We start from the raw sequence: 11117 nt of genomic DNA on the forward strand, positions 1-11117 counted from the left end.
TGTTGTGTTTTAATACATAGAGAACCCGAAATGCTGTTGCTAAGGGCAACAGCAAAACCCTAAAGGGTTACCAACGGGTGTGGCAGTAAACTCCTTGGTCAGAGATGGAATGATAGACACAAGGAGAGTCTCCACAATCCTATTTCTCACTTGCAGTGCACAGGTTTTAGCTTACTGCCACTAAACTGACCCCTGACACCTAGCACAGTGAGACAGGATTAGACAGGCAAGTCTTAGAATACAGCCGCAAACTTGCTAAGTTCACAGAGTGGTAACAGAACCCCAGCAAGCTAAACGACTGACTCCAGTCTTACTGCTAGGTCTGGATTGGCAGAGTGTAATACCAAATCCCCAGGCCTATTTGCAGTAAGCAACAAACAAATACAAAGCTACACAGTACTGGCTAACTTTCATGAACTGACTAACCAACAAAGATTCAGCAGCATCTGCTTACCCTGAAAAGAGGCCTTATAAAGCAGGTGCTGTCCACGCCCCACTCAGACCTCACAGACTGTGAGCACAAAAACCAGCACCGGATCCCCTGCCGTGCACAGAGCCTATAACCACTGCACAGCAAAAGACCCGAACCGGAGTATCAGCTGCGCTCAGGTTACTCCACTAGCACTTGTCTCCCGGTTGCCATGACGACGTGGCAGCACAGGGCAGGAGACCCTAACACTGGTTTATCACTTACTTATGCCTTCTCCAGGTTTATACATCTGCACCACTGTTAGTACTGTAAAATCAAAACTCAAAATGACCAATCATACTTGCAATAATAAACAACTACAAGCAGATGGTGTTAACGTAATTTTAGGATGTTAATTGTCAAATTAGAGGATGCCCATATCAACACATTTCCGCAAATGTTTATTGGCAACCAAAATAAAACACAAAAAACACACACAAAAAAACTAAAAAAAAAACATTGACAATGGCCAAAATTCCACTTCTAAACATAGGGCACCTTAAAAAAGTAAATAACATTGTTAATGTGTACATTTTATAACACTATATTAGTAAACGTTTTCGCCAGACCACTGACTGCCTTGACCAATGTATGATTGTATTGTTCAACACATTTTTTGATTTTTGTGTGTTGGTCCAAAGGAAGCTTCATAATCCCAAAGAAAATGTAGTACTTTAATTTTGTAAGAGTACATGGAGTGTAAACAGTAATTATGACTCTGAAACCTACAATTTTAAAAAATTCCAAACAACTGAGTAGTATACGTTTGGAGCCACATCATTTAACTAAAAGGTGACCAACATGGGGCGTGGCTTGGACGGGCATGGAGTAGCACTAGCATCGTGCAGCTCTCCAGCCACTAAATCCTGCAGTAATATCCTGTATTCCCCCCCTGGGTTTAATACTGGGGCCATCGGTGCATGAGTACCCCCTGCCCCCCCTGGAATGGGTTTGAGTTTCCTGCCGCTGTCTCCGGAGGACCGGGAGCCCTGAATACCTGTGGACCCTGATCTGTGCTGGGCCGGAGTGGGGAACGGCTTCCACGTGCTGCTGCCGGAAGTTCGGCTCCTGATCACCGCCGCCGCCCGCTGCGGCCGTCCGGAGCACCTGAACGACGAGAGCTCTCCTCTGCCGCCCAGCAAGCCTCCTGTGGTGTCCGGGGGAGCCTTGCGTGGAGCTCCCTGCATTGTCTCCTCTGTCGCAGGCTCGTGCTGACCGCGATACCAGAAGTGCGGCTCCCGCTGTCTTCCGCTGACCGCAGCGGACGGCCGGGGCTCTCCTACACCCGCGGGACTGCACTGTCTGCCCCTGCTCGTGGGTGAAGCCTGGAGGGGTGTGTGGCCACCTTGCACATCGCTGGCTGCCTGCCCTGGCGGCCATTTTTTGGACTCCTTCCATTTTATATCCCCTTCTATACTTGGACCCAAGTGCAGGTGGTGCACTTTCTATACTGTATGGGGGATTAACCATTGGAGCCTCAACTACACTGGCTGAGTGGCTATTGGGCTGCATATAATCCTCTTCCCCCTCCTGTTTTAATCCTCGGGCTTGCTGTCCCTGCCTGCATTATCGGTGGTGCGAGCCTCCCTGCTAAATCTGGAGGCTGCTGCTGGGGGATTGATCCTCTGCGTCCCGCGGCTCTGTTTGGGGGTGACAGTCCCTGCATCCCTGCTGTATTAGGCGGACACTTTGCATTATACCTGGAGACCTTGGTCCTGCCGGCTATTTATACATATCTATATATTGGCTTGCACCCGCTGCCCGGCCCGTGGGGTGTTGGGGTGGGCGCCCCCCTCTGCCTGTATTTGCTTTGATATATCCTGCTGACCGGAGGGAACGACACCGTGCTGTCCAAAATGGTGAAGGGTTGCCAGACTGGCGCGGCGGCGGGAGCGATGGATAAGTTTGTTCGTGACCAGGACCCTCAGCAACGGAGGGGGGAGACTGCAAGATCTGAGGCATCGCCCCCTTCTCCTGCATACAGTTCTGCCTCTTCTGACCCTCCGGATGCCGCACTACAGAGAGTTTTGGATGCGGTGACTGCCAGCGAGGTGCGTCTGGCTGATAAAATCGGGCAAGTGCAGTCTGATCTCTCCATTATTCATCAGGACCTTCACCAGGTGAGAGAGAGAGTGGGAGAAGCGGAGACCCGTATATCCAATGTTGAAGATTCTGTCGGCCCGCTGGGTCGTCGTACTGATGCTTTGGAATCTCAGATGACTGACGTGCGCAAAAAGCTTACGGATATGGAGGGGCGTCTGCGGCGCAGTAACGTCCGTTTCATTGGCCTGCCCGAGAAGGAAGAAGGCTCCGCTCCCGAAGAGTTTCTCGTAAAATGGCTCCGGGATGCCTTTGGATCTGAGGATTTTTCGCCATACTTTACTGTTGAACATAGAGTTTCAATGCGCCCGCTGCCTCTGGGGGCTCCACCCCGCACCTTCATTGCTAAGTTCCTTCACTTCCGTGACCGGGACACAGTGTTGAGGCTGGCTCGTACCAAGGGTCCTTTGAAATGGAATGGGTCGCCTATATCAGTATTTCCAGATTTTGCGGTGGATGTACAAAAAGATAGGGCTCAGTTTCTGCCTGTCAAAAGGAGGCTCCTTGAACTTGACCTGCCATATGCCATGCTTTTCCCGTCTAGGCTGCGGGTGGTGGCTGATGGGGAAACAAAGTTTTTCACAACTCCTCGTGAGGCCATGGTGTGGCTGGACAGACGATTCCCGGCGAGGCGTGCCCTTGCAGATCCGTGAATCTCCGGCTGTCTTTGGAGGCTGACTTTCTCCCGTCCTTTTTTGTTTTTACTCATCCTGTTTGGGTTACTTATGTGTGCTATTTACTGTGAGGTGATAGGTTGCGGGATATGTGCGGGGGGCGGGGAGGGGATTGTTATATATTTGGCCTGATTTGGGTGGTTTCATGATATCAGAGTATGTTTTATTTGAGTACTAGATGGACCTAGGGGGCGGGCCCTTATGATCCCCCCTCATCTGTTTTTGTTTTAGAGGGGGGAATGGTTGGTGGCTGGGAGCTACCTCCTAATTTTCCTTTTTTCTAGTTGTTCTCCATTCCCAAGAGTCATTACATTCTTGGCCCCGATTAAGGAGTAGTTGCACTGGTCGATGGTGCAACAAAGTTTGGTTTAGTTATCTTTTAGGTATGCTCACTCAGTTTTGGGATCCAAGTATGCTGCATGTTGGGGGTGGTATACGGGGAGGGGGGCGGGGGAGGATGTTAGGTTATATTTGGTTTTTAAGGGGAAATGTATGTTGTGAAAGTACATGGATTGTTACTGTGCAATATAAGCAACGGTGTCTGGTTACTGAATCTGTACGTGGCGGGGCTAGCTGGCCGCGGGGTGATGCACCTATTATACTTTTGGTGTACTATGGCGGGACTTAAGGTATTATCGTGGAATGTGAGAGGGCTCAATGATAAAGTTAAGAGGTCCCTGGTACTCCGACAGATTAAACATTATGCCGCTGATATTGTCTGCCTTATGGAAACACACTTGGTGGGGAGTAAGATTCTTTCATTGAAGAGACCCTGGGTGGGATGGGCATACCACTCTATGCACACGTCTGCTTCATGTGGGGTTTCGGTCCTTATTAGGCGGACCGTCCCCTTTGTAATGGAATCTATACAAACGGACCCCTGGGGGAGATATGTGTTTTTGAAATGTAGATTATTTTACGTCCCTATCCTCCTGCTAGCTGTTTATGTGCCCCCTCCATACTCCCCCGATGTTCTTAAGAAGGTTGCTGGGTTCATGGCCTCATCCCCTGGGATGTCTGTTATCTGCCTCAGGGATTTCAATAATGTGCTAGATGTGGTAAAGGATAGGCTCTCTATGTCTCCGTCTGCTGCATGTCCTGGGAGATCCGGTTTTGCAAATGTGGTGTCGGGGCTGGGCCTGGTTGATCCGTGGAGACTGAGATATCCTTTTCTCAAACAATACTCGTGTTTTTCACACTCTCACTCCTCGTTCTCTAGGATTGACCTGGCCCTCCTCTTGAGCGACATGGTTCCCCGCGTTGGTAATATTAGATATCAGACTAGGGGTATATCAGACCACTCCCCTTTAACCTTTAATTTAGACTTTAATTGCGATAGGGGACAAGCTGTGTGGAAGTTTAACCCATTTTGGCTTGTTCACATGGGGGACGGCTCTGATCTGGTGGCCGCATGGCAGGAATTCTTTGAGCTGAATAGTGCCGACCAGGCTATCTCTAATTTATGGGACACATTTAAGGCCTTTTTACGGGGGAGTTTGATTAAACGGGTGTCTGATTTGAAATCCTTCTATAAGAGAAGGGATGCTGAGTTGGAGGTCCGGAGTGTCGCAGCGGAGCTGCAATACTTGCAGGATTCTTTGGACAGCTCCAAGGCAGCCTGGCTGTCGGCTCAGAGGGAATGGAGAGATTACCTAATGGAAAAGACTCAGCATAGAGTCCTCTTCTCATCCCATACCTTTTACGCTACTGGGGACAGGCCGGGGACATATCTGGCCTCTTTGGTTCGGGGAGACAGACCTACTAGTGTAGTGGTGGAGATTGTGAGCGCTGAAGGTGTTCACCTGACCCAGACTCCACAAATGACGGCTGAATTTGTATCCTTCTGTAGCCACTTGTATAAATCTAAAAAGGATTGTACCTCATCACAATTGAACGATTATTTAGACGGGGTCTGCTTCCCCACCCTATCCAGTGAGGCTTGTGACCTTCTGGAGGCACCTATTTCCCCCGATGAAGTTAGGGCAGCGATTGAGGCCTCCCCTAGTGGTAAAGCCCCGGGCTTGGATGGAATACCCTCTGAGGTCTATAAGCATAACCTGGATTTTTTTGTCCCGCACCTACTTGAGTTATATGGCCAGATTTTTACACAGGAGTCTCTTCCCCCGTCTATGGCGGAGGCAGTGATTGTGGTTCTCCCTAAGCCTGATAAGGATCTCAGGAAAGAGGAGTCCTGCCGCCCTATATCCCTCCTACCTACTGACATTAAAATTTTGGCTAAGGTGCTGGCTAGCAGATTAAATACAGTTATTTCTCACATTATACACCTGGATCAGACGGGCTTTATGCCCAATAAATCGACCTCTATTAATCTCAGACGTCTGTTTACCCACCTACAAATCCCACGTGCGGACCCTTCCTCCTCCATAGTCGTGTCATTGGATGCCGCTAAGGCTTTTGACTCTGTGGAGTGGGAATATTTATGGGAAGTTATGCGTAGATTTGGTATTGGCCCGAATTTTATTAAATATGTTCGGCTGATGTATTCGTCTCCTTCGGCAAGGGTGGCGGTTAATGGTTTCGTATCTCACTCTTTTCCCTTATCTAGAGGCACGCGACAGGGTTGTCCCTTGTCCCCTACCCTGTTTGCTATGGCCATCGAGCCCCTTGCGTGTCTTCTGAGGGCTGATGCGGGGATCTATTGACTTAAAGTGGGCGCTCGGGAGGACAGGGTGGCCCTATATGCTGATGACGTTCTGATGTTTGTGGATCGCTATGCTGAGTCTATGCCTAGGATCTTGGAAATTATTGTTGAGTTCGGGCGATACTCTGGTCTCCTGATTAACTGGGAGAAATCCTTTATTATCCCACTTAGAGGCGAAGTCCCTGCCTCCCCGTTGGTGGCTCTTCCATTAAGGTGGGTGGAATCCTTCAAATATTTGGGTATCTGGGTGTCTAATGATCCTCAAAAATTTTCTCCTCTTAATATTACCCCTCAAATAATGTATCTCAGCGGCCGAGTGCAGACGTGGGGTAAGTTGCCTTTGACGGTCACGGGGAGGGTTAATATGGTTAAAATGGTCTTCCAGCCCAAACTTCTCTATGTCTTGCAACAATCTCCTGTCTATATTCCACAGAAGGTTTTCAAACAAATAGATGGGTTGCTTTCCTCCCTGGTATGGGCCAGTAAACGAGCACGTTTAAGACTAGATACCATGACCAGATCACGAGAAATGGGGGGTCTGGCCCTCCCCAACGTCCGTTTCTACTATTATGCGGCACAACTGGCGCATGTCTGGGAGTGGGTTGGTGACCTCGATGCCATGGCTGTGCACTCGCTGATGTTGCATCATGATTATCCGGGGGGCTCCCCACTGCAACTACTTCTTTGTGGTAGCGTTAAAATGTCCACATTACCACTTATTAAGCAATCCCTACTAATATGGAAAATGGTGCACTCTGTGATGCGGGGTCATGGCATTGATCCTGATACCCCACTGGATAACATATATGGGTTGCCAGAACTGTGTCATCTTCAGGACCAGAAAGTTTGGGGAAAATGGGGAGTATCATCCTTGGGCCATTTATACAGTGATGGGACTCTTAACTCATTCCAACAACTTCAGCACGCACACAACATCCCCTCAAGGTTCTTCTTTCATTTCCTACAGTTAAGACACGCGCTGGCAGCCCAGTTCCCAAATGGCCCTCCAGTCCTGGCTGACTCCCCGGTTAAATTAATGTTGCAAACGCTAGATTCGGGACATTTAGTCTCTAGGATATATGGTCGTATCCTGCAAATGCATCACAATGACCCTCTTACGGCTCTTCGGGGTAGATGGGAGGCAGATGTGGGTATGCTATCGGACGATGCATGGAATACTGCTGTGGGAGCCCACCGGATCTCCACTTCCTCTGTTAGATACCAGCAAGTACAACTATACATTCTGCACAGGGTGTATATGACCCCGGTGAGATTAGCGCATATTGGGGGTTCCCACAGCTCGCAATGCCCTAGGTGTGGAGCTGTGGATGCAGATTTTTGGCATCTACTGTGGTTATGCCCTGCCGTGTCTTTGTTTTGGACGGCTGTTATACGTATCCTGTGTGATACAGGTATCCCATCCTTCGTATGTACTCCTGCGCTCTGTACACTGCTGATTGTGGATGAGGAAGTTTTAGATCCGTCTAGTAGGCGATATGTTATTAATTTATGCGCCTTAGCTAGGGTTTGTATTGCCCGGCTATGGCTGGCTAGTGAGGCCCCGGCATCTGGGGCATGGATATCCCTGGTCAACGAAACAATAGCGCACGAAAAATTTGTGTTTCTGGCTAGGAAAGTGGAGAGGAAATGGTCCACAATATGGGGCAGGTGGTTGGACTCTAAATATTACAAGGATAGAGAATGAGTAGATCTGGATTCCTTCCCGTGTATCGGTATAGGGCTCTGTGGGAGGGGGACACCCCCGCGGCCGGTCTTGCCCTGCTATGATATATGTAACATAATGTGCCAATTCTGTTGTACATATGAATATAATGGAAGTGTTATGTTTAGGATGTGTTGGCCTAGGACACCGTTGCTCTGCGATTATAAGAGGTATGAGAAGTAATACCTATTGGACGTATTATATGCTGTATACATGTACCCTTGTTCCTGCACATATTGTGTGTGGTAGTTTTATGTGTGTTGTTTGTGTGAAGTGTTAAAGCAAAATTGAAAAACTTCAATAAAAAACATTGAATTTAAAAAAAAGGTGACCAACATAGTTAAGTTTATTCAATAATCGATTTAGCAATTACATTAATATTATGAAGTAATGCATGTTGATGAAAAACTATTGTAAGACCAATGCGACATATGTACTAAATATTGCCTGTGTTCAACCCCATACAGACCCAGCCATCATGAGCGACGACGTCCAGCAGGACCGTGCCCAGGAGACCTTTACACTCCACCTGCAGCCCATCGATCCAACACAGGCAAACATGCCTCAGGACATACCCCAACCACCTCAATCATCCCAAAGCCCCCAAATGAGCACCACACCAGGGCCAACACAAATGGACCAAGAGTTTTGGTCAGGTTGGGCCGCACAACAGGCACAACACTACGCATGCCTCACCACCCAAACACAATACCTGTCAAGTCTGCCCCATCATTTGCCAAGAGTGAGTCGCAACTCAGGCAGACTCATAGTGCAGGTGGGCCAAATAGCGAACACTATGGAGCAGATGAGGGCAGACAACACCCAAATGCAGGCTAACCTTCAGCGCATCTTGGATGATCAACAGCGGCAGCAGCAAACACTAATACAGATGATCCAGCATAACCAATTAATCAATGACAATCTGTCTCGAATGATTGGCAACAACACTGCCGCTTATACACAGCTTACGGCAAGTTTAAATATTCTAAGCCAAAATCTAAGTGTGTTGGGCCCACACCATGTGACCTCAAGCTCAGGGACAACAACCCCAAGCCAAACCCCAGTTCAATCCCCAGTTCGACGTTCAAGTCGAAGCCGCACCCACGAGCCACCACAATCCTCTGCACCCAGCACCCAAAAATGAAAAAAATAATATTGACTGGCCAGAATATGGTGGCCATTTTATTATTTAAAATCTGTGTTATGCCTAAATTGGTATGTTGTTTAAAATAAATTGTTAACACCAAATATGTGTATGGCTTAATTAGCTTCCAAAAAAACAAACACATTAGTGTCTAGGGCCAGATGAGTATTGGTTTAAAGATATTGCCTGCCCCTAGGTGTCCTCAGCTCACCGTATGTCTAATCTATGACACCCAGCACATTGGCCATGGCCGCAAGATCACATAAAGCTACCCTGACTGCAGGCCATTGCGACTCCTGGGTAGGGAAGCTGAGAGACGCATCTATGTAGCCAGCCAAGACATCCAAAACCTGAGTGGCCCATCAAAAAATAAAGGTGAGTGTCATGACCTGTAAGCAAGTCCAAATTGAGTGAAATTACATTACAGAAGCAACACTTAGACGTTGACGTGTATATATGTTTTCAATCACCAGAATTACATATTTCTAGAAGGTGGCCTGTGAAATACTAATTACTTTGCAACTCACAGGCTGGAAGCTGCCAGTAGCCATAAAGTGCAACATAGGAAGGAGTTTGTGCAGGCCTGAGACAGGGCGAGAGCGTGCTGTCTCAGGGTCTAGGGTCAGTTTGACCAGATCATACAGAGTGAAATAAGTTATAACATTTAGTCTGAGCATCTGTATAACATGGTCATCTGCAAGTTAGTTTTAGTTTAAACGGCCAATAAAAAATAAAGGCATGGCCAGCCTACGCGGAACATGTACAACCTGCTGACCCTGTTGTTTTTCCTGGCCTGGGTTTATTGTAGCCTCATGGAGCAGTGTCAGGTATCCCCCAGCAAACAAGACAGCAGTACTACACACAGTAGCAGCCATTTCAGATTGAGAGTGTTAAGAAATGTGTTGGGGCCCCTTTTAAAGGTCAAAAACGACAGGTGTGAGTAATGTATAATTGACAACACATGTAAACACGCTTCTCAAAAGCAGATCTACTTTTTTTTAGGCTTTTTGTACGAATAGTAAAATATTACGACCGCAAATCCATTTTCACGGTATAAAATACAAATACGAATGCTTAGTAAATGACCGAGTTCTATATCTAATCAGCCGCGTTTGACCGATGGTGTATTCATTCGTACTTTTACTACACAGCCGTAATAAAAATACGAATGCACTCTTCACTGCCGTGATTTGAGTTTAGTAAATTCCCGAGATGACACTTTGAAGAAAAAACATAATCTCGGTCAAAATCGGGACCTTAGTAAATATACCCCTATGTCTTTGCTTATCCTGGCTGTTTATATACCACCCCCTTATTCCCCGGAGGTTCTCAGAAAGGCAGCCGAGTTTATTACGCTATATACAAATATTGCTATAGTCTGTCTTGGTGACTTTAATAACGTCATCGACCATGCTTTAGATAGAACTAGACAGTCCCCTGCTGCTCCTGTGGTGCGCAGGAGGGACTTTGCGCTGCTGGTGGACAGTCTGGGCTTGGTCGATGCGTGGAGGGCCCGCCATCCTGGCATACGACAGTATACATGCTTTTCTCCTGCCTACTCATCCTTCTCCAGGATAGATTTGGCCCTCACCTCTAAAACTTGCTGCCAAGGTTGGTTGCTGTTCAGTATGCTACCAGGGGCATATCAGATCATTCCCCGGTAATTCTCTGTTTGAACATGGGAGATGTTAGGGGGGCACTGTTTTGCAGGTTTAATTCATTTTGGCTGACTCAGATGGGCACCGGTGCGGAGTTGGTGGAGATGTGGGAGGCTTTTTTGCTGGAAAATCAGGGCTCGGTGTCTGACACAGTTTTACGGGATGCCTTTAAGGCATATGTCCGTGGCACCCTGCTCAAAACAGTGGCTGTCTTGAAATCTGGTTATGCCCAGGGTGAGCGTGACCTTGAGGTAGGATGTAGGAGGCTGGAGCTTCAGTATATTGCTGATGGTCTTGATACTACGAGGGAGAGGTGGCTACTTGCGCAGCCTGAATGGCGTGATTGCTTGGCTGATAAGGCTTAAGGCCCATACACACTTGACGATGCACACGTCGTTAACGACCGTCATTAACGACTTCCCTTGAACTTCCCTTGAACAGCTGAGCAAACGACATGAGCATACACACTACCAACGATCAAAGACCAACGACCAAAGACCAACGACCAAAGACCATTCATCGTTGAAGCATCCAAGCTGAACAGTTTATTAAAATAATGAGCTGGGAACAGGGCTGGTGAACAGTGGCTTGGTCGTTGGTCGTTCACACCATACACATTCAACGACGTCTCTGGTCGGTAACGACCATAGTGGAAAATGAGCATACATGCTCCACAGATAAGCGAGG

This window comes from Pseudophryne corroboree, chromosome 1 (genome assembly GCF_028390025.1).
Source record: "Pseudophryne corroboree isolate aPseCor3 chromosome 1, aPseCor3.hap2, whole genome shotgun sequence".
NCBI classification, from domain to species: Eukaryota; Metazoa; Chordata; class Amphibia; order Anura; family Myobatrachidae; genus Pseudophryne; species Pseudophryne corroboree.